General features: G+C 33.5%; 1 protein-coding gene across 6 annotated transcripts in view; it reads left to right on the forward strand.

Annotated features, from left to right (window-relative positions):
* The first annotated feature begins 7,956 nt into the window (after window positions 1-7,956).
* The window catches only part of rk (rickets), a 58,433-nt gene continuing 40,336 nt past the window's right edge, over window positions 7,957-26,053 (forward strand). For 2 of the 6 annotated variants that reach the window (XM_064685998.1, XM_064685999.1), the window contains exon 1: window positions 7,957-8,251. The gene's annotated coding sequence lies outside the window, so the exon portion shown is untranslated. Of the gene's footprint in view, window positions 8,252-13,623; window positions 13,752-26,053 lie in introns of those variants that run through there. The other 4 variants (XM_064685997.1, XM_064685996.1, XM_064685993.1 and 1 more) reach the window with 4 other exon arrangements.

Genomic DNA, 26,053 nt, shown 5'->3' on the forward strand with positions numbered 1-26,053 from the left:
AGGAAGCAAGTTTCAAAAATAGTTATAATATTTTCTAGAATTTTAATTTCCAAAAAATTTCACAAACTTATATTTTTGATACCATTTTGCCCAGAGTCGTGGTCTTTATATTTATTCTTCATCTTAATAAAATTTGTAGAACTTTTTTAGGCTCGATAATTTGAATTATATAATTCATATTTATTCGCTCCGTTCCTAAAAAGGAAAAGAATAAGCATAAAGCAAAAAATGCCTAATCACAGATATTTGATTGTGAATATGCGTAATGGAAATTCCTTAAGCTATTTTCCTGTCATGTGTGTATGCCCCAATTTCTACCTATTTCATACGCCCACCCAGAATTCAGATTAAATATAAATCTTTTGGTTTCACTTTCACTTTTTGCAGTCACAGTCACAGGCAATTTATATGTAAAATGTGGTGGGCATTTCTAAGAGTTATCGCGATGCGAACTGACTTTTCCCTTAGAGCATTTTCTATTTATTTTCATTTTGAATTATGAGCCGAGCCGAAATTGCCAAACACGCAGAGAGAACTAAATTAAAATATATAAAAAAGAGAACAAATAAATAAAAGAGGTTGAAGGTTCAAGCTGACATGCGTGGACGCTGATAAAAATTAAAGTTGGGTAGCTACAAAAAAAAAGAAAGGGTTGTCGCAAACTATACGGAAAGTTGGGCGTGGCAAGTGTTTTGTGGGGCCATTGAACCCGGCGATTAATAAGGATCGGAGGACACTTCATGATTTATGAACTTGCGTGTTTCGGGAGCTATGTGGCATGTATTGAGCGAAGGCAATTTAAAGTTGTTGCTAATCGCGACTAACATGTCGTATACTTAATTTGCCAGAAACCTGGTTACTCACTTCGCCTTCCATTTGCATATTTATCTAATACCCTTAACCTGGCCGGGCGGGAGCAACAGCTGCTGTCAGCTCAGCAGTCCATGTCGGATTTACTAAGGACAAAGTAATGGCAATTTGATGAGTTGGACAAGGGGGACGGGGACGGGCAGTCGGGGGGCATGCATCTATGGAGTCAAAGGTGCATTGGCAGCGTGAAAATACTCGAGGATTATGTCGCGCCAGTTTCGTGTAGCTGCTAACTGAACCGGCGTACTTAAACAGAAAATACACCGAGAGAATTCACTGAATACAAAATATGCTAGGTATATTTGAAAATATTTCTTGGAGTAGTTACAAAACATTAGTTGCTCTAAAAAAGATGAATTACAAATTGGATACAATTTTTAATTTATCTTTTTTGAAACAGCAATTTTTGCTCTGATGAAATGCAAATTAAAAATTAAACAATAATTATAATTTATATTTATTTAAACAATTATTTTGGCTCTACATAAAACAAATAAACAGTATATGTTTATTTAAAATATATATTTCTCTCTCTAGGAAAGACAAGCTAAAAATTAATCAATTTATTTCATTATTTTTATTTAACCACATTTCTTATAAATTTATAAAAACTATTGTATTTCTGTTGTGTTTTTGGATATTTTATGTTATAAAATAAAAAAAAAAAAATTGTTTAACTCTAAAAGTGATAAAGTTAAAATTAAACAATAATTATAATTTATCTCTACTGAAACAACAATATTTTCTCAAAGAAAATGTAATTTAAAATATAACAAAATTTTTATTTTCTCTATATTTAGAGCAAAACGTTTTCTCTAGGAAAGATAAATTTGAAATTAAACAATAATTTTAATTATATTTATTAAACCAAATTTTAGTTGCTCTTTGAAATGTTTGTTTTTATCTTTATTTTTTTGTTTGCATTTTATTATTTTTAATAGGTTATAGCTATCAGGAATAAAAACTGCTTGACTTAAAGCTAGCCATAAAACTATACAACATTTTTCTTTAATAAATATTAAGTCTAAAAATGCAAACATTCCAATAATTCGTATAAAGACCCTTCAATTTAATTTCAAACAAACTAATTTTGTGTTTTACAAACAGATTTTTTAGATTATTATTATTCTTTGTTCCGAATCTAAGCCGCTAAAAACATTTTCAACAATTGTTGCCCGTAGCCGTAGCCGGAGTTTTGAACTTGTCGCCTCCTTGTTGTGACTGGCTCACTAAGACAAAGTCATCGATCGAGAACTGCAACATTTGGCATTAGAGAAAAACACATTTAGACATCAGAAATATTGTTAAGTGTGAATATATACAGAGTACGAAAAAGCGTAAATAGTTAGAAGTAACAATAATACTCTATAAGAAAAAGCATAGGCACTTTAATTGAAATTTCGTAATATTTTCATTTGTTAATTACCATTTGTTTAATTGCCTCTTTACGAATTTTCGCTATTTTTATTTTGTTTATTTATTATTGCTATTTTTATATCCATTTATTAATTTTTTAATATTAATATATCATTATTATTTGTATATAAATTTATTATTACCAGTAGAAATACTTAGTTTTTATTTAATATTTTATTATTTTTTTATCTTGCAATTCATTTCATAGCCGTGTCTGGCTAGCTGTTGCCTTTAAGTTACGTCTAAGCATAGTCAATTAATTTGCACAGTGTTGCGACAACAAAAACTGAAATCAAATATTTGTGCGGCGGCTCAGTGGGCCAGGGGCCAGGGGCCGGGGGCGGCTGTGGCAGTGCTTTGGGGATTGCAACGACAATATCCTTAGATTGGTTTGTGCTAAAGCGCGCCAGGAACGTGGTACAAGAAATTGGCACACAACAGACATGACAAGGAGCTGGGGGTTGGCTAGCGGTAATAGGGTTGGAGAAGGGGCGGGGGGTACGGCAACTGGGCAACTAACCCGTCAAATGGCAGGCCAGGCACATGCATTGGCATTGGCAAACAGGATCAACAGGAATTTGCATATTATGGCGTCTGCGAATGCAGCAGCAGCTCACCAGTAAAAAAAAAGAAAAGAAAAGCTGCCTCTCGCTTAACCACCCCTCCTTTACCACCCCCCCTCCCTGGTGCCTATAATTGTTTAAATAATGCTGGTTAAAACTGTGAAATGCAATTAAAGCCAAGCGCAGCGACTGGCCGCAGATGAGGTACATCAAGTTGGCCTTGTGGAGTAAGAGGAAAGTATCCTTATTGTCCCATTGTCACGCACACAGACAGCAATACACACACACACACACACACGCAAGCTGTCGGGGCAATTATAATGTCAAAAATATAATAAACACCAAGGCAGGCAACGGACAGGACGAGCGCAAGGACAAACGCTGGAATTCGTATCGCTTTACACTTTTTAATTGCTCCTGACAACGCAGCTTGTTTAGCTTTTGTGGCTTGTGAGTGGGATGGCGGGAGGTTTTTAGCGGGATTCTTTTCCCACGAAAGTTCAGAGGTCAACCGGATGTTGCTGATGGATAATGCATTGTGCACTTAATTTATGTGTCAAAAGTCGTTGGGGTAAATAATGGAGCGAAGTGCTCATAAGTTTTTATTGAGTTAAGATCAAAGACAGACATTTCATTTGTGGAGTTCCTTGAGCCACATTTATTTATTTATATTTATTTTCCAAACTATTTTTATTATTTAATTGTTTACAATTATTATTATATTATATATAATTATTTTATTGTATTCAAATACAAAATTGGTTTTTAGTCCGTTTTATATTTAAAAAATTTGATCATTTCATTATTTAAAAAATAAAACCATAAATGTTAACTTAAAAATGTATTAGATAGGTTTTATAGAAATTCAAAATGGCTTATTATATAATTAAATGCGACAATATTTGTTTTTTTGTAAATAAAACTTTTAATCAACTTTTAAATACATATTTTTTATTTTTAGTAAAATATCTTATTATATAGATATACATGTGTATGTGGTATACAAATCACAAATTTTGTTAGGTGTAAGAATATGTACTGTGAAAGCGTAAATATTTAGGAGTATCAATAGTACGCTGTAAAAAAAAAGCCTGAAGTACTTTAAGCTTGAATACTCAATCTCAATCTTTACTTTTCATATTAATATGTTTAATTACTTACTTAATTTTGCTATTGTTTATTATGTCTTTTATGTTATTTTAATTTTCCTTTAATTATTATTATTTTTATTTTATTCGTGTTATCATAATATATGACTTTAATTGAAAATACGAAAATAGTATGATTTAATGATCAACTTTAATATGCAAATTATTTATTTTTAGTACATTTTATATTATATAGACATATTTAGATATATTAAAGAAAATCTATTTCAGCTTTATTAAGGGATTTAACCATATTTTATTCATTTTGATTTGGTTTCGTGTTGAATTTCTTTGACTTTTTCATTTGACATTGATGTCTTTGCAATATATCATGGAACGACTTATTTTCGGATCATAAAATATTTGCCAAATAAAAGCGAAATGCAGTCGTCCTGCGACCCTTCACCCATATCCCCTGGCCACCCCCCCCCCCCCCCCCCCCCCCTGAACTTGCTGTAATTTGAGTTTTATGCAGCTCTTGACATGCAATTTTGTGTGCGACTTGTGTTTGGGTCGTCTTTAGTTACAGTTCCTCGCATGGTCTACGGCAGCCCCTCCCTCTCCTTGGCGACAACTTATGCCAGGACAACTGTCGCACACTCACACACACACACACACACACACACACGCGAATACGAATGGGCTGCCATCGTTATGTCTAAGAGAAGCAAACACCTAAAATAGGACCTACTAAGTAGGTCGGCAATGTCAACTTTAACCCTCTCTATTTAATTTCTAAATGAGTTTTGATAATGTGCGAATGTCCTTTTTTTTCTGTTGCCTGTTCGTTAGGAAATGAGAGAGTTGAGAATTGTTAATTATAGTTGTAAGTGCTCAGCACTGAGATACCCTGTAACCCAGCTCTAAGCTGCCGTTAGATACATTTTCCTCTACAACCTACACAGTTTATTTTTAAAGGACACCTGTATTTATTATTTTATATTTATTTTCCATAGCTTATATATATCATTCAACTGTGTTCATTTAGCAAAAAAAAAAGCATTATTTAAATTTGTGTATTTCCTGTAATTTGCGAGCATATCAAAGCCAGTGTCTTTTGTTGCGGTACTTACACACATTTGAAATTCAGAATATTTTGGTGCAGGCGAAAAAAACCGGCGTGCTTCGCAGTTTTGTACTTTATTGGGCTTTATTTAATTGGAGGAAAAAAAATAGTAATTACAAAATAAAATAAAAAAATAATAATTATGCATTGACAGAGTTCTACGGGGGATTGTTGAGTCAGCTGACAAGGACAATAAACACCAAAGCAAATTACGAGGGTATTTCCCGCAGCGTGGAGCTAACGGAAGAAGAAACTGCGCACCAAGCGTGTGTGTGTGTGCGTATGTGTGGGTGTGTGTATACAAATATGTACACATACATACATATATGTATCTGATCAACGCGAGGCTCAGGGAATTTTGAAGCAGTCTTCATAGTTCGTACAAATAAATATTAATAATATTTTATAGGCAACTCGACCCTTGTATATATATTTTTATTTTTTTTTTTTTCAAATCAGAGTATAAGCCAGCATAATATCTTCATACTGTATGTGTATCGGAACATGGTGTGAGTCATTTTGCGTTTTGCCATTCTGATCATTAAATATTTCCCGAGCTTGAGCTTTAGTGCTGAACGAGGAGTTGTCTGAACTGAATGTGCCTTCTGTTCGGTTCACAATGTTGATTCGCATCATTTTGTTGTTCCTGTTTGTTGAGAGCTATAAGGCCCAGACCGTTGATAATTCTGAAGCCGTCAGGTGTTTAAATGACAAATCCCTGTCGAAGACAAAGAATGATTTTCAATTATATTTGGAATGCATTTGCCCGAATAATTACTATCGATATTTTGATTTATATCCGAGTCGTTATTTTTGCGCACCCAAAAACATCTGTAACAAGCTGCACGAAGTTTTCGAAATTGTTTCTGGAAATTTGAGGTGTGTGTGCGATTACAGTTATATGCGTGATGCTAACAATAACTGTAACAAGTTAGTTATCTTCAACTCGTTCGATGCAAATGTAGAAAAGATAAGAACGAATTTTGAAGCTCAAATAAGTGCAAATATACAAAACATAAATGAGAATATTGAATTTAATAATAAAGATATGCGAAACTTGCAAAAGAAAATTAAATCTGAATCTAAATCTTGGGCGCCGAAATTACTACGAATATTTATTGCTGGAGGAGCAAGTTTGGTTTTACTTTTCTATAAATTTGTGAAGAAAACTCGTAACAATAATAATACAAACAATGAACAAATTGTATAAGAAATAATTAAATTACATAATTGCTTAATATATTTGCTCCGTAAAGAAGTGTGTTTTACTTTGATATAGTGCGTCAAAACCGAACAACTTTGTATTTAATTGGATACAGATATATCAAGTTTTTTTCGTTTATTGCTGAACTGAATCTGAAAAAAAGTATACGTATTTTCGATCCATTTGAGTAGCATCCATTACATTTTCCACTTTTCAGCTTATCCTTCAGTATGTATCTGAAAAGTTTACAGGGAAGAGTATCATCCAGAAGATCAGATACCCCTGAGTCCATGTACATGAAGGTATTTAATATAAAATGTTTTCCGATCGAATGTTCGATTAATTATATAGTCCAATATCGATAGACTCTTGCAGCTACATATATTAGAAAAATAGAAAAATGTCGTTATTGCTAAGTTTCTTAAAATAAGAAGCATAAAAAAACACCTTCAGACCAATTAACCAAATACGGTTCAAGAATGTACATACATATATACAATACTTATGCTTATACTTTATGGGGATCGTTGACGTCCCTTCTATGCGTTACACAATGCATGACAAAAATTTAATACTCTCTTGAAGAGTATAAAAAATATGCACAACATTTATATGATCTCTTCGTGTCCATTTCTTCATTTTTGCTGATACAGCTTTTTTCCTTCCTATATACAAATGTATGTATGAATGTATGTACATATCAAAATAAGTGGCCATACATAAGTTCATACATAACCAAGCCGATGCGGCTCTCTCATTACATATGTACATACATATGTATCTAAATAATTGGACATTCGTTCATACATGCATACATACACACATACATATAAACTATAAACAAACCAATGACGCTCTCCCATTTCGCTTACAGGGCAATTTTTGTTAATATGTTTTTATGTTTTTATGCAAATGCCGCTAAATGCAGTTGTTCAAATGAGAGCGCTAAATGGAGAGAGAGCTAGATAGAGCAAGAAATAGGTACAGCTTAGGTCCTACTCATAGAGTAATATCTGTTTATTCGTTGATTTAAAAGGCCGCAATGGATAGTATGGGTAATTGATAAATAAGAAACATCAATTGGGGCGAAGGGCCATCGAAAGTGTATAAACCGCTTTCTCTATCGATACTATTGATCGGGCCAAATTAACTTCAATTTCAGTATGAATTCGTTTACTTCTTGATATGGTGGTGCAATGAAGGGGAGTTTCTAAAAATTAGTTTGGCCATAAGTTCGCATCAATAAGCAAAAGATCAGTTTGAATTCGTCAATTATGTTTTCTGTAATATGCGCATGTGTATATTTTTATATCTGTGTGTATTTAAATATAATAGTATAGGAATTGCTCATGTTTTTAGCTCTGTTTCTTCACTGCTCTTTCAAGTATTTATTTGCGCATGTAATAAAATTATGTGTAATTCGATTACTCTTTTATTGTTATAATCCACCAACGTGTTGAAGATTTGTTTTGCCGGCATTTTATAATTTACTCACCACTAATGTCGCTAGCCAATAAGCCGGCGTTTGCAAGCAGAGCGCTAAACCGATATTCGCTGCGTGGTGAGTTAGCAAAGATAGCGGAAAAGGGGTCTAGAAAGAGAGCGCTATACGTGCGCTCTCACGCTTATGTTGGATACATAATTTTGCTAAACATCTTCACATTTAGTAGTAATGCGGTTGTTGCTGTAGTTGGGTGTTTCGCAATTTCGTGCGACGATCGCGAGTGTTTAAGGAAAAATGAAAAGAAATGGTTAAAAAGTGATTTGTTGTTGTGAAGCGACAAAAATGTGTTACTATCGGAAATTTAACCTTATAGTCGCAACTGCTGCATATGCATTTGAATTTTTAACGTATTTTTCCGTTGTTATTTACTGCGCGTTTGCTGCATTCTTTGGCCATCCTTCTGCGTCTGCAAAAAAATAACTGTAATTTGTTTTACACACTTGGATAAAGGGAGTTGAAGGTCATTGAAGTTTGTTTATGGTAGGTGGATTTAATTAGTACGTTAAAATGTAATTTCTTTTGTATACACATACAAATACCCTACATAAAAGGGAATATTTTCTACGGTACCCTAAAATTACACTTTTACTTGCTAACTAAGTTAACTAAGTTAACAGCTGTTTCGTGTGATTATTTAGTAACTTTTACTGCCTCATCAGGTGAACTCTGTTCAAGTGCTTTACTAATAAGTGCGGCAAAAACAAGATGTAGGCTACATGTTGGCAATAGCAAATGTCCTGACACTTAACTTACAAGCAAACACACACACACACCACACTCGAAACTGATTTAGTGTGTGTAAATATTTTGCACTCCATGCAAAGCCCAAATGCCGGCAAAAGTCAACCAAGCGAAAATCCTTAACATGAAAGGTCCTAGTTATTCCCTGTAAATAATTCTAATGGATATATTGCATATGTGTAACTGTTATTCTGTTAATCATCTCCGTTACCATAGAGAATATATAGCTCGATCTAGCCAAATATGCCCCTTAGTCGATTCTATATACTATAAGATCTTGAGATAATACATTTGGAATTTCATAATTTATAATTTCCACAAAATATATATAAAACGATATTTTCTTGAATAGAATTAAAAAAAAGAGTAGTTCACTTTACGGATATCTTATACCTAACTTATCTAACAAATAAATTAAAACATATTTTTTTGTGGCCCACACTCCAACTATATTTATGCATTAAAAACCCCATCAAGATCGGACTTTGAATACATTTGATGGCAGCTAGATGCTGCGTGCAGGGTATATTTCAGTTGCGTACTTTTGACTCGTGCTACTCCTAGTTGTTGTCGTTGGTCAGAACTCATGTTACGAGAACGCCCAGCGGGTACCTACACCAACTGCCTTTCTCTCACTCTCTCGCTCTTGCATTTTTCTCTTTCTAATGTGCTAGCCAGACTCAGACTCGCGCGCCATTTGCTGCAAGTTCCGTTTCCGTTTTGTGGGTGGGTCAATGGGGTGCCTGTTGCTTATGTGTGTGTGTGTGCGTGTGTGTGTGTGTGTTGGTGTTTGTGAATGGAAACTACTCAGCATAGCAGGCTTCTGAAAATTTACGAGTTTGCCACACGCTGCATTCCTCAAATTACCGACACGCATATTTTATATTGGGTCCGCATTAAAGTTCAGCACATTCACATTGCACACTGCAGTTCGCTCTGTTCGCAGCTATCTCTTGCAATTTGCAGCGCTTTTAATTAACGGAAATTTATGCATAATGCTCCACCCATTTGTCGCCCAAAGCCTTGGACATCCAACTATCCAACTATCCAACTACACAACCCACCCACACAAACTCACACAGCCCCGCACGCTTTGCCGGCAAGTTATGAGCCGTCAGCGAAATGCGAAAATTGCAAATGGAAAACCTAAAAAAAAATTAATCTATAAATTTTTCTATGAAGCGGGCATTTTTGAAATAAAAGCATCAGTTGATTTATAAAATCAAAGAATAGAAAATTATCTGGCGGAAAAACTGTTAAAGCTACGACGACAAAATTTTTGGGCTTACAAATTTAACTTTTGATTTTTTCTAGTTTAAGAAATATCTATTTTAGAAATATATTCTATATGTTGAAGAAAAGTAGCACAGGGAAAAAAGGCTCATTTAAAAAGCAATCAAAACAATTTAAAATCTACCTAATATTTATTTGTTTTTTTTTTTTTAAACTTAGGTAAGGATATTTTTTATTGAATATAAAAAGACAACCATTATAAAAATGGGATAAAATGGCCTTTAAAATATTTTTTAGTTCAATCTTATAGAGTTAGAAAAATAGTCCTTACATAGTTTAAAAACGCATTTATCACGCGTTATAAATATATATAAATACCTAAATCAAAATAAGATTCAGACAGCTACCAAAAAAACTTTATTACAGTCAAAGAGATATATATTTATGTAAATATATATAAAATATATACTTTACTAAATCAGTAATCAATAAATATTTGATACTGTCGAGCTGATATAAAATAAACTCGTACGGTTTAACAACAGACACAACGATTAAATTTATATATATCAATTATTGAAATAAAAAAACATTTTAAATAATAAAATATTATCTTGTCAGATTTTTACTTAACACATTTCTCTATAATACAAATTAAAAAAATATAAATGAAAGTAAATAAAAGCAAAATTATTAAATGTATAAGAAATTAATTAGTTAAAAAAAAAATATTAATTATATATTAAAGAAAAACAAATTATTTTATGGCATCATATTTTTTTATATATGCTACTATATAAATAATATTTTGCTAGTACATATAAACATTTATAAGGCTTAAAAAACTAAAAACAATTATATTTTCACAATTTTTGCATAACTGTAACTAAAAATAAGTCTCCGCCGAAGTTTCTCTCCCCATAATAAAATCGTTGCTTTCAGGATTTCTTCGGAAACTCACTGACCATTCCCAGCTATGAGTAGGGGCATATCTTCCCAGACAGCCTATAAATTTCCCCCAGATGTATCTAGTATACATTTATTTACTTTTTTCCTATATATTGCATTTTCTTAAATAATATAGTAAATTAAGATTATGTTATAAAAAATGATGTATTCTAATTAGGCTTTTAGCCTTCAATGTTCATATACTTAATTATTAAATAATTAGGAAGTCACTCGTTTTGTCGACCATTAATAAATAAATAATATTCATTTAAAATGAGTTCATAAATAATAGCTTAAAGTATGGACTGACATCATCAGCTAATTAAGCCATTTATTATAATATTTTACTTAAAAAAAATCCAAATTATTTTTATGACATAAATTTCTATTGAGTTTTCCACATGACAACAACAATTCCGATGCGCCCAAAATAATGTATTTCAATTATCAGCTGTCAATTATGCGACATTTCTCAGATGAAGGCCGGCAACAAGTTGCACACGAAAATAAAAATAAATAGAATTAAATAGATGGCGTGAGAAATGGCCTTATGAATGGACACAAAAAAAGAATCTCCAACCAAAATTTTCAATTTGTTTGTTGTTTAAGCTGCTTGAAAATAGCTAAAAGAAAACTGACTGGGCTGGTGGAGGAGGGTCATAAAAACTTTTCATTGTTGCCACAACAGAAGCTTAGTGGTGGTTAGAGGGGAGGTGGCGGCGTCTGTTTGTGGGGCATAAGTTGCAGCAGCCTCAACAGGTGTTGCGGGACCACTCGATGAATGGAGGCGTAAATCTTGCATTAAGCACACTTCGTTAAAGGACCTCAAAACATTTACGAGCTGCAGGCCAAAAGTGCCGGCTTTAAAAGCTGCCAACTGCGCAGACGCTGCAACATGTGGCAAGCAAAATGGTCAAGAGAACGCACATGTTGTTAGTTGCGGCAACGATGTGAACGTTAACTTTTTAGTCGTAATTATTTTTATAATTTAATTACTTTTTAATTTAATTTAATTTCTTTTAAATTTATTTAAAATAATTTGTATTTTTAAATCGCACTTTTATTATTCTTTTTTTTTTGTGTAATAGTGTAGTTATAATGATTTATATTAATTATATTAAAGCTTTTTCGAGATTCTTAATGTATAACATATATCCGAATAATATATAAGCAATATCTCATCTACATCGGTCTACCATTTCATATAGTTGCTATAACAATAGGACATTTTTCGTAGTTTCCCTATGCTGCTTATATATAAGCAATATCTTATTATCGTCGGTCTGCCAATACATATAGCTGACATAGGGCTAAAATTAAGTTTTTTTATGAAAAACTTTTTTTTTGTTTTCCAAATATTTCGACTCTTCATTATACGCAATTCTCTTAAAACCTATAGCATACATAGAAAACACCGGGCGAAAATTGTATAAATAAATAAAACTAATAATAAATAATTATAATAGTAACATTAATACTTATTATTTAATATTCTTCTATATATATTAACAAGCTAATATAACCCAGCCTTGCCCGTGGCACGTATAAAATAAATTTTCTCAAAAAGCTTTGAAATTAAATTGCAATTGAACTAGTATGAAATTGAAATAGTATGAAAAATCATTTGAGACGTGTTTCTCACTTTTCGCAGAATTCAAACTTCTTCGGGGGGAATGCGATTTAAAGATTTTTTGGGTGGCGTTTTAAGTTGTGTCCGATTTGCTTCAAACTTATTTTTAAAGCTCTTCATAAGAACTTAATAAGTACGTATTTCAGCGATTTGGAAAATTCCACCCGCAACAGTGGTAAATTGGCGGAAAACGGTTGTATGAAAGTTTTTTGTTTACCATCCGATCGGCCCCAAACTCATTTTCAAAGATCTATATTCAAATTCATTTGAGGGGTGTTTCACACTTTTTGAAAAATCCATTCTTCCTTGGTGGAAATGGAGGTCAAAGATTTGGTGGGTGACGTTTCGCACTCAAATTCATTTCCAGAGATCTATTAGAAAAATCATTTGAGACGTGTTTCACACTTTTCGCAGAATTCAAACTTCTTCGTGGGGAATGCGATTTAAAGATTTTTTGTGCGAAGTTTTAAGTTGTGTCCGATTTGCTTCAAACTTATTTTCAAAGCTCTCAATAAGAACTTAATGAATACGTATTTCGACGATTTGGAAAATTCCACCCGCAACAGTGGTAAATTGGCGGAAAACGGTTGTATGAAAGTTTTTTGTTTACCATCCGATCGGCCCCAAACTCATTTTCAAAGATCTATATTCAAATTCATTTGAGGGGTGTTTCACACTTTTTGAAAAATCCATCCCTCCTTGGTGCAAATGGGGGTCGAAGATTTGGTGGATGACGTTTTGTGTTCAAATTTATTTCCAAAGATCTATAAGAAAAATCATTAGAGACGTGTTTCACATTTCTCGCAAAATCTAAACTCCTTCGGTGGAAAATGCATTTTTAAGATTTTTTTGGTGAATTTTAAGAGTTTGTTTGATTCCCGTCCGATCAGTTTCAAAATCATTTTCAAAGCTTTTTTGATTTTATAACATACGTGCCACGGGCAAGGCCGGGTTATACCCGCTAGTAATATATATATGAGTACAAAAAAAAAAAAAAAATAACTCGTTCTTTTTAAGGTGCTATTTATTTTATATATCTCATAGAATATTTAAATAGTTCTCACTTTGCTTTAAATTTTAATAAAAAGTTACATTGTCAATTGTTTCTATTTAAAAAAAAAAGAATATAGAGGAAATACAAAATCAGCAATGGCTCTTAGCAACATTTAATGTTGCTGGCAACATAGAAATATGTTGCCGACGCAGTTGTTGCTGCTGCCCGCTGTTTCTGTTGCCGCTGTTGTTGCTGTTGTTGTTGCCGCTGTGTGCGAGGCTCCTCGAAATCGGAAAAAAACAACAGTTGCGATTTCAGTACGCTTTGTGCGTTCGACGCGTGCGGTTCATATTGACGGACAACTGGCTAAAAAGCATATAAAGCCAATTGGCCTAAGCTAAATTCTGGCCAAACGGATAACTTGGCTAAGTGTTGTGAGTGTGTGTCTGTGTGTGTGTGTTACTGTTGTTGTTGTGCGAAAAGGTGCCGCAAGTTTTGTAGGCGCGTGAGCTCTCGTTACGCATAAATTACATTTTTGACCGAGTTTCAGTTATAACAGATCAGCAGCTGCAGCAGCGGCAATAACAACAACAACAACCAGGCGTGCAAATTGTTGCAAGGAGTCGCCAACAGTTGTTGCAGCTTTCCTCTTGTTGTTGTTGCGTTTTGTTGTCGCTGCTGTTGCGGTTTTTATTGGCGTTAAAGGTCGTTTACTTTTTGGCGGCATCAACAACTTTTGTTGTTGTTTTGATTTTCATCTGCCTGTGTCATATGTGTGTGTACGTGTGAGTGTGCGTGTGTGTGTGTTTGTGTTTTTAAAACACACTTTCAATTTTCAATAAAAATCGCGCGCGCGCTGATCGATGACGTCGATTTCTGTTTGCATTACTCGTGACGATTTATGCCCAGAATCGTGTTTGTGATAGCCCATAAAAAATAATTTATATATATGCCACATACGTATATATGCCATATAAATACGTCCACAACTGACACACATATATGGCACGCGCATTGTGTTTTATATGGCCATTCATATTTGTTTATTCGCATTTTCGTTATGATTTCTTTATATCAAGTGTTAACTAAATTATATTCAATTATTTATTTATATTTTTATTGCGAGCTCAACCGAAAAATCGTTTTTTAATTTAGAGCAATTAATTTTGCAAGTGCAAAGCAAATAATCGTGCGTACATATGTTTTAACTGATAGCCAAAGGAAAAAATAACAACGAGCAGAGCAACAAACAGCACAACAAATTTGACATTGGGTTATATTGTAACAAGAGAATTGACATTAGCACAGAAAATAAAGAACAGTTAGCTGCGTCAAGCTGAAGCTTAAATACCCTAGGGTTAATTCGCTTCGAACAATATATATTCTATCAACATCTTTTTAGATATTATTTCTAGATAAGAGTTTAACCTAGTTAGCTATCTCTTCTTAATATATAGGTTCATCTAGGCAATCAAGAAATAAACCTTTTCTAAAAGGCGAAAAAATGATTAAGCTTCTTTGATATTAAAAACTTAAGAGACTAGCTCAATGGAGTTCTACGCCTAGGAACTGACGAGGGGTAAAATAAAAAGATAAAGTACTTACAAAAATTATTTTGTTAAAAATATAATATATTTAAAATAAAAATCCATTATATATAATATAATAAATATATTATGTGCAATTAAGTAAAATATATAACTACATATAAAATATTACTCTATTATATATAAAATATTATAAAAAATAAAAAAATAATAATAAAAACGCATTATACGTGCATATAATTAAAAAATAAAATTACATTACTTATAAACAGTAATAATTAAAAATAATATGTGCATATAACAAATTACTTTATTATAAACAATTAAAAAACTAAATAAAAAAAAACAACAATAAATAAAAATTATATTTGCTTTAAAGAAAAATAAATAATAATTAAAAAATAGCTTTATTATATATAATAAAAAAATAAATATTATGTACATTTATAATATATATAATATATAATAATAAATTTATATTGAAAAAAAGTTAAAAGAAAAAATAAGATAAAAAATAATAAATAAAATAAATATTATGTGCATTTAAGTAAAACAATTAACAAAGTAACTACATCATATATGGAAAATATATATATTATGTGCATTTGAGTACTATGTTTAAAAACATTTAGAAACGAAAATTAAAAAAAAAAGAAAATAATAATAATTCTATGTGTACACACATTTTACACAATAATATATGTAAAATGTATTGGAAATCATTTGATTGAAACATTATAGAAAATAATAAAAATATGTATTAATATATTTGTCAAGTGATAAATGGAACAAGAGTTTAAAAATCAAATACGTTATGATTCTTTTTGAAAAAAAATCGGCACTCAAAATATATTGCAAGCCTTAAAAAGACTCATACAATATAAGTAAGACCTCATAAACTAGCAGTCAATTTTTTGTTTTTTGTATATGATTAAGTGCAGCCAGACTTAATTTACAATGAGACCAACAAAAGAAAAAACCGCTTAAAATGTCAATGCACCCAAATTGAGACTTGGTAGCCAATTGGCAAAAAAAAAAAGTGAAGATCTACCGTGGAGCACGCCCCGATTGCAATGTCCAAAGCAAGTAATTATGTATGCGAATGTGGTAGCAAAATGTTCATAACACTTTGGCTGGAACCAAAAAAGAAGAAGAAATCAAATATCAAATATATAAAGAAAAAGAGACTCCGAAATCTCAGGCATTCCATTACGATTGACAAGTGTCCAAGTGTCCGGAAAGCTGAAGGTTCGAGCTCCAGCCACCCACTGACTAAGTGGCGCGTGTTTGGATTTTGATTTAGGCCCGCTGAGAGCTGAGAAATTCCCCCAACTTGTTTTATTTTCGTTTTTTCCCTCTGAGGTGGCACCTTTCGTGCATTTTTAATTTAGACCCTGAGAGCGTGCACAGACATCGACTGCGTATTTTAAGTTTTTTCGCTTCAATTTGTAATCCATCAAGAAACCTTTTTCTTGTTTTTTTTTTTTAAACACTCGCTCGATTCGCTTTGGGGCGTCATCAATTTTGGCAAATGCTGAGCAGCTGCAAAATTGCAGCCAATTGTAAAAAGAGTATAGAATGAAAAATTAAGCCTAAGTGCATTTCCAAGGCGATCCGGACCACAGCGTTGACTATGTGAATTGTTTAACGAGCTTTAGAGGAGATGGTGGTGTCAGCGCAGGGAGCGCGGGGCTAACGATGACGACAGTTTATAAATATTACGCACAATCAACTAATTTTCATTATAAACATTAACTATGTGCTTCAAAGTCGAATTTAAAATGCTCTTTCGGGCATTATAATGTGCTGGCCTATGGAACACTTTTTGAATGATAATTTGGAAATGATCTGCTGCTGCTTGAGTTGAAATAAAGAAATGATTACAATTCCCTAGTCAATGATTCAGAGTGTAAGCTGAGTGTAACCATGGAGCTGAGATTGGCCTAATTAAATTTTTATTATAATTGAAAGTTTAAGTAACAGAAACTTAACTTAGATTAGTATACTCTAGCAAATCTTCTGATAAGCAGTTAGAATATTTGTATAAAATAGCTAAAGCTTGTGTAATTGTCGAGTTACTAAAATTTAATTTACGTGCTGCTGAAGGAACTCTTTAAATAATTCAAAGGAGTTTTATAAAATATTAAATAGCTGCACTTGAACATAAATTAAGCGTGGTTTGCCAATGCTTGCTCTCTTAGTTCTCGAGTTATTATAGGTAGTCTTCAAATTTTTTATCATTATTAAAACAGTCAATGCCAAAATTTAAATCATTAACCAAATATTTAACATATTTATAATTCCCGATTTAATTTGATTAGCCGACTTTATGAAATTCAGCCATAGCTCGAGTAATATTAAAGAGAGGCAAATAAATAAAGGAATTAAGCATGGCTTACTAAGGTTTAGACTTGTAGTTTTTGAGCTTATATATATTAAGGAAGTCGTCGAGTTTTTGATCATTTTTAAATATGGCAATCAGCTAACACATATTTCCAATCGCATTTTTCTTTAGATTTCCGATATAATTGATTAATTTTTAAAGACTTTATATAAAATACATTTAAAAATATCCCAAGCTTAGTTGATGCCAACTTTGCTAACTGGAACTGCTGTAGATCCCTAATTATAAAAGTCAGTTTTTGGCGTAAGGCACGCCAGACAACTTGTTTTGTCATCCGTCGCATTACAACTTAATCTCGCTCGAAATCCGTGATAATCCGCCTTGATTTAATAGCCTCGTTGAGCTGTCGGTTCGTGCAGCATCTGCTTGAATGAGCGAATCGCTGGATCCAATCGCTTGAAAGTGTATTTTTCGCAAAAAATGCAAACAAGTCTTGCGGCAATGCTCGGTTTTGGTAGCGCAAAAATAAACATTTTCATTAAAATAGCATATTTATTGAATGGCTGGCGACAATTCTTTGATATGATATGTGGTCCGACGATAGGCCCGTCCCGATATCTGTGATGTGGGCGTCGCATCGTCTGCGTCGGCTGCGGAAATCATTTACTTAATGCTCGGCAGAATTGCAACGCAATTGACACGATTTCACAAATATACAGGCCTATATAATATATTTGTTTGTATACATACATATATATCTTTTGTGTTGCCTTGGCTTTAATCAAAGCATCAGCAGCAGCAGCGGCAGCAACAGAGGAAGAGCTGAACAAGTTTTTAATGATGTTGCCACTTTGGCATAATTAGGGTGTATGGGCGAAGGAGTAGTGGAAGGGGGGGGAGGGGGGTAGCCTGGGGCGGGGCAACGAAAAATCGCTCAAGTTGAAAGCAAAACTTTTGAGCAAATGCAATTTGCGACACTTGCCGCAAATGGAAAATTTTCTGCTTCGTCTAGTGCCCGACTGTGCTTGCGAGCCAAAGGTGTCTGTCGTGGTGAATTTATTTTTCATTTGTTTAAAGTGTATTTCCGCTGTCTGATTGATTGGAAAAACAGCTAAGAAAAGTTATCTTAGCTGGCGAAAACTTGCAAGCTTCTTGAAATGGGTTTTAACGCTCGCATACAAAATCTCAATTTTTGAGCGATTGTTCCTATATGAGCTGTGTGATATATAACCTGATGCGCAGCAAATTTAAGTCATATACTTATATAAAGATATCTAAAGAATTTCATTTATGAACAAGAATTCTATTTATTGGGAGAAGAACATTTTATTGGTATAGATTAACATATCCAAAGAATTCCATTCGTAAGCGATAGTTCAATTCGGAGCTAGAATATAGAATAGACACATTTTGATAAGATTATAAAAATGTATATTATTTTGTGCATACTGACGCTTAAATTTGTAGATTGATTTTTATACCCTGAACCCATTGAAAATGGGTAAAAAGGGTATAATGTATTTGTGCATATGTATGTAACAGGCAGAAGGAAGCATCTCCGACCCCATAAAGTATATATATTCTTGATCAGCATCGAAAGCCGAGTCGATCTAGCCATGTTCGTCTGTCTGTCCGTCCGTCCAACCAAACAGTCGTGTCTTTAATTGGTACCTGCGGAATTCCAAGGAGGCGGTGATTGACGCTTAAATTAATCCTATACTAGGAACCGTGAGATTAAGCCATCGTGGCAGGTGCTCACGTTAAGCCCACTGACTTTCATGTCCGTCCGTCTGTCCGTATGTATGAACACAAGGATCTCAGAACCTATAAGAGCTAGAGACTTGAAATTTTAGCTGTAGGTCCTCCTAGTCCCCGCGCAGATCGAGTTTGTTTCCGATAGTCGATAACTTTCTCCGTTTCCAAGTAATCGATACAAATGTTTTTTGAGCAATTTCGGCAAATAATATGAGCTAAATTCACCAAACTAGACATGTAGCTTCTAGAATAATATATATATATTTCAAGTATTTTTTATTTTATACCTATCGCCAGTCGGAAGAAGAGGGTATCCCCTAGTCTTGTATACTTTTGCCTTTTGCAGATATTGGAGGGTAATGAAGCTCGTAAATGTTGAGTTTGATGAAAATATTTTGGAAACAGAATATTTTGTCATACAAGAACCTACTTTTGACCGATAGTTCCTATGCCAGCTATATGGTATGGTAGTCCGATCCGGCCCTTTTCGATAAAAACTGTTTGTATACCAATAAAATTGTTTTCCGAGACGTAGCTATGCAAATGTTCGTCCGGATAGTCTAAAAGTCGAGAGACTCGACTAGTATGTAATTCTTGTGGCGTCAGAGAGGCTTACACATTTTGAGATACAATTATAATGCTCCCCGCAAGAGAGTAATTAATGAATCAACCCAAAAGCTACTTAAAACAGTTTCAGTTGCGAGACTTCAAGTTATTTAAGACTCAATTTTATTTATAATTCCATAAGTCCTTTGAGCATATCCTGACAGCTATAATTGTCACTGGCAAATGGGTAACTCTCACTAATATCTGTACACAGACACTTCACAGACAGGCCGCAACAGAAAATCTGGCAATTACTCCCCACAAAATATAACCCAAAACTCAATAAAATAGAGAGGGAGAACACAAATGTTCTGTGTTCTGTGTGCCTGTGCTTGACGCTTAGCGCCTCAAATTGCCCAGCCTCATAAAAATGTCTGCACAATTCACACACACACATACACACACAACGACAACGACAACAACAAATTTCAAAAGTTGCAAACAAAACGTCGTTCAGCGCACCCCAGTTGGACTCAAACTATTGTCATCTATGTATCTAGAGTCCGTGGTCAGCGTGTCGTATACGCAATCAATTGTTGCAGCTGCTCCGGTCCAGTGGCCGCGCCTGACCTCTAGCTGTGACACCCACCTCAGACTTGAACTATTGCCTATTATTTTTGGCTACTGCTGCGCTTCATTCGTTTTGCTTTTATAGAGTTTATCTCTCGTTTGCTTTTTTTTTCTCTCTTTTGGATTTTGCTTTTGTCACAATTACAATTTGCTTAATCGAGTTTTGCGCACATTTTCAGGTCAGTTGGCAGCTTTTGTGCTCCTTTTGAGTTTTCCATTGATTTTCAACAGTCGCCAATCGAAGCTACAAACAGAATGATTTTTTTCTGATAAAAAAAATAAAGCATAGCAATCGGTTGCCAAAAAAATATACATAAAGCAGTGCTCAATCCATTTGCTGGTTACAACAAAAGGGCTGAAATATGTATTGTAAAATAGTCAAATTTATGAGAAACTCAAGAATTGCTGCTAAATTGCATTGCCAATATTCCATTGTATTGCTTGGTTATTGTATTACTAGATGTGCCAGTAGCTAGAACTTTAAAACCGTTTCAGTTTGCTTAAAAATACGAAAGAAACACTTTTTTATTTAGCTCTAAATATTGATATATCAAGGTATACAAAGCTTTATTATCGCTCCTCATATAGTAGTTCCCTGTTTATGTTGGCCAGGTTTTAAAATAAATCATTATTAAGTGAGTAGGGTACTACATCAGGTTCATCTCTTACAAATTTATGCACTGCAGCTGTTGATTGATTACATGATTACAAGAGTTCATTTTTATCAAATCATTTTGTAATAGAGAAACACTAGAGCTTCATTTGGGAATGTTACAATATAAGGCTCATAACTTTTAAAAAAGAACACATACCAAATTTGCTGACTAAAACTTAGATAGTGCCCAAGTTACGTACTTCAGCTTTTATTTAACCTTAATTAAATGTATATAGACAAGAGCTTAAAATCATGTTACTGTTTTCTAGTATAGCATAGTATATTTCTATATATAAAACTGTTTGTCCTCACTGACTGACTGACTGACTTATTGACTGACTGATTGGTGATCAACGCACAGGCCATACCGTAGGGAAGCTGAAATTTGTACTGTAGTTATCTTATGGGATGAAGGTGCACGTTAAGACGGGATTCCGGGGAATGTGTGGAAGAATCGCGAAAAACGTTTGTATGAAACTTTTTTGTTTACCATCCGATCGGCCCCAAACTCTTTTTCAAAGATCTTTGTTCAAATTCATTTGAGGGGTGTTTCACACTTTTTGGAAAATCCATCCCTCATAGGTGGAAATGGGGGTCAAAGATTTGATGAGTGACGTTTCGCGGCCATATTTATTTCCAAGGATCTATAGTATATGAACAATCAATTGAGACGTGTTTCACAGTTTTCGCAGAATCCAAGCCTCCTCGGTAGAAATGCGCTTCAAAGTTTTTTTGGGCGTAGTTTTAAATTTTTTTCAATTCGCTTCAAACCTAATCTAAAAATAATCTTAATAAGAACGCATAACGTAACAAGTATAACGCATAAGGTAACAAGTATAACGTACAACGAAGCAAGTATTACGTACAACCTAACAAGTATAATGTATAACGCAATAAGTATTACGTAACAAGTATTATGAATAACGTAACAAGTATAACATATAACATAACAAGCATATCGTATAACGTAACAACTCTAACATATAACGTAACAATTATAACGTATAACGTAACAAGTATAACGTGTAGCGTAACAAGTGTAACGTAGTTCTTAACGTATTACAAGTTAATCTAGTTATGTGCACGCCCAAGTATATTATTTAACCGAATTGATGAACAACTCGAACAGCGCTTATAAATTGCATTAACATATCACAATTATGGATTATATATCCAGAAATTCGCCAAAACACTCGAAACGCGAAAGAACCAAAGCATTTTAGACACATTTCATATGCCAGACAATTGACCCAAACTGCCAATAAAATTGAGTAGCATGAAATGTAAATAAGAAGGCTGCGCTAATAGCCCGATTATGATTGGTGTGCGTGTGTGTGTTGTGTGTGTTGTGGGCGATGACGTTGCCAATTTAAGAGATCTGCCCGCAGATGAGCTGCGCATCAAACCCGATGAATGTAATGAGAAAGTCATAAAATAAACAGTTGAATAATCAGCAATAATACGATTGCCTCGGGCGGAACACGAAATCGATGCGATGTTAACCCAAAAAAAAAAAATAAAAAAACGATAACAATAACATTAGCAACAACAATTGTTAATAACTACAAAAGAACAGAGAGCCGAAACCAGGAACAGTTCAGTTCAAGAAGATCAAAGCGTCTGATGGCCACCATCGAATCAAGAAAATCATTTTTTTCGCCTCTAAATAGCTGCAAGGTGTGAACTTTGATGGGGCATTTGCCACTTGAATGAAATGGGCAAAACGTTCTCTGAATGTTTTTATAAAAGTTTTAATATAAATAAATATGATGAACAAATCCGAATCAATCAAATTTAATCTATCAGCGTGCAATTATTTACGGAACTTAGCTCAAGCAATCCAATAATTTAATTCCCATAACGAAACCTTAGTATATAAAAAAAAATATATAAAAAAAAATAAATAATTAAATTATTGTGTTTTTCCACTTAATTATTTACCATAAAATTGTTGCATCCAAAACAGAAAATCACATTTAATTATTTCACTCCGAAAACTGTGCTCAGCGCGCCAAAATAATAATATGAAAAAATTGAAACTAAAATTAAATAAATTATGCAGCAACTGTCATTAATAAAGTCGAGCGAAACAAAAAAATCCCACAATGAATGAAGGTCAGCATAAAGCAGCATAAATGCAACAACAACAAACAAAGCGACAGCAACAACAGCAAAATCAAAGTTGCATTTTGTGTTGAAATACCAGTTTTTTATTTGGTGAGCTGCACTTGAAATTAAAAACGAAAAAACAAGTGAAAATGCCTCAGTCAGAGCTGACCAACTGCGAGATACTCTGTACAATCTGCGCACATTTTTTCCAATTGTTTTCGATAATGAAATATATTATACTAACAGTTATTTCCCGGCTTTGCCCGCCCCACTGCCCGTGAAAAATTTGAGTCTACAAGTTGTACTATTCAAACTAACGTCCGTTTGAAAAATATGATTAAAGTTAAGTGGAAAACGAAACTTTCGTTCTTTGAAGCATTGCCCTGCATTTTCAATACAAGTGCGGCAAACTTTTCGATAAACGTGTCACATAAATTCTCAAAAAGAGCTTTGAAAATGATTTTGCAGGGGATGGTAAACTAAAAACTTTTATACAAACTTTTTTCTCGATTTTTCCACACTTGTGGGTGGAATTATCCAAAACCCCTTTAAAAGTTCAGATCTAACGGTTTGGGCTCTGCGCGGATCACCAATCAGTCAATAAGTCAGTCAGGACAAACAGTTCTATATAAAAGAATAACCAAATAAGAAAATTCTTTTCGAAAATAAACATAATTTTGCGAAGTGACTTTTAATCAGAAGTTTCAATTAATGGGCGAGTATTTTGAATCGATCAGTATTACTAAATTGTCCGTAGCTCTCAAACTGTAAAATATATACTAATTATTATGATTTGTTGCACACTATCTATAAATATATGTATGTGAAATCTTAAATTATCAGTTTCATAAATCCAATTCAATCAAATTAAAGAGAGCAATAAATACTTTTTTGCGTTGTATAAACAGAGTATAAAAAATCAAAAAATAAATTAAAAAAAAAAAAACTCTTTAAAAGTTATTGACGTCGTTGAATTTCAGTGAACAAATTTTCATTGCGGCGTTTTCTTTGCTTTTGGCGACTAAATTGAAAATGATTTAATTAATGCGCCAAGCCCCGAAGCGTAGCTCGACACCTTTTTTGAGTTTGAGTTTGGAGTTTGAAATTTCGAGTTGTTTTTATTTTTGCAATATTCCGCCAGCTAATATATGTACTATGTATATGTATATGTATATATCTACTCTTATGTCGATAGCAATTTTCAGCTGCATTGCCAAATCCCGCATTGAATTTCATATCATATTTTTCGAGGGCGTGGCTGTCTTTTAAGATATTTTTGTAATTAATCGCCGTGTGTACAGCAATTTATGAGATTTTCATGAGAATTTGATGCCTTCTGAGTTATGTGTGGGTTGAATTTTGTTTTTCTGAAGTGCGTAAGAAATCGAAACACGTGTGTCTATAAATTTGGCCATGTGTGTGCGCGTTTGTGTGTGTTATAAAGTGTCCATATATCAATTACAGTCACAGTCACAACAAATCGTGTGACAATTAAAAATTGGCATGCGTTCAACTGCAATAATTTGCATATGCCATGAGAGCGGCTTAGATAAAGAGCTTAGCATTCAATATGGTGGCTATTTAAGTACACTTAGATAATCACCTGGCTTCTACAATTTACAGATTTATCTTTGACAATCCACACTCAATGTCAGACTTAATATGGCGAACAATAGTATGGAGTGAAAATATAGTCAGAGCTACGCTCAAGTATAGAAAGTTTTTACAGATGTGGTCGCATAGATCATACTTCTATTCTTTATTTAATTAAAGTTAAGTCAAGTAGGAAGTGGAGAAATGCAGTAATTGCATAGCTCATCTTATGTGAGCTTATTTAGAACATCATAGTACGAGCGAATATAGCAGAACCTTTTTGTATTAGGTTTCTGAAAGTTATGCCAGTTAGTTTATATAGGTTTCATGTGGTATCGTAGAAATTCTTGTATTTTAATTTTTAAAACATATGAGAAGCTTACTTGAAGCTATGAAAATCGCATAGAAAGGCGATATTTAGCCGAGAGAATAAAAGAAAGCGAGAGCGAGTAAGAAAAGGGAGCAAGTTCAGGCGAGATGAAGAGAGAAAAACCAATTAAGGGAAATGTATATATAGACAGACTGGGAGAGAGAGATAGGGAGACTGGGAGAGAGAGACGGAGACACAGAAAGAGATAGAGAAAACAGGAAAGAGGCATTGATAGAAAAATGTAAAGAAAATAGGTACTTTAATATGTCCCCTTTAACTTACATATATAAATACTTACCCGCTCCTGGCAATACTTTTCTAGATAACCTTTATCTTATTACATCTGAATTACACCAAAACCAAACCCAAAACTGTCAAAGTCTATAAACAGCTCTCGTTTACACAAACAGATATCTTTATATATATATGTATATATATTTTTGATCAAGAGCAAACAAAATCCTTTCGGTTAGTCGGTTATTATTGGCACTCGGCAGACAGCAGACCGTTTTCCACAGCCGCTGCCAGACAAGTTATGTGAAACGTTTTCCCAAATTGGAACCAAAACAATACCCAACCTCCCCACCTGCCTACCTCCCCCCTATCGAGCACTGTGCCAGACACGTGTGTGCGCATTTGGATGCCTTTTCGGAACTTTTGTGCGCGATTTCTCTCTGCCTTTGCCTTATTTCACACCCACTCAACCAAAAGTTCTGCGTAAATATTTGCATTTTGCGGCTTCGGTTCGTTTTGCAGTTGGAAAATAAAGGGAACACACACAGAAAAAAGCAAATTTTAAAATCTTGTTTTTTTCTGTTTGCCTAAAAATGTGGTTGCTAGGCGAGTTTTTGGCATATAATAAAATTATTATTTATATGATTAAGTTGAAAGACCTGTAAAAAAAGAAATGCTAAATGAACTATATGAACATTTTGAAATTATAATAATTATATTGGGAGTTCTGTAAGTTCTTGAAAATATTTTAGAAAATGTATCAATAACAATTGGGAAAAACCCAATATAAATATCTTAAAAACATTGGGAGGCTTAAGAAAATTGGGTAAATCAAACAAAATAATTTATAAATAATTTTTTGAAATATTTGAAACAATAAAAATAATTTGAAGCAAAAAGATTCTTTAAAAACCTTGGATAATTGTTGAGAATCATTTAAAAAACGAGGAAAT

This window comes from Drosophila montana, unplaced genomic scaffold, assembly GCF_035044405.1.
Source record: "Drosophila montana isolate Dmon_TW-CO22-7 unplaced genomic scaffold, ASM3504440v1 contig_312_1, whole genome shotgun sequence".
In the NCBI taxonomy this organism is placed as follows: domain Eukaryota; kingdom Metazoa; phylum Arthropoda; class Insecta; order Diptera; family Drosophilidae; genus Drosophila; species Drosophila montana.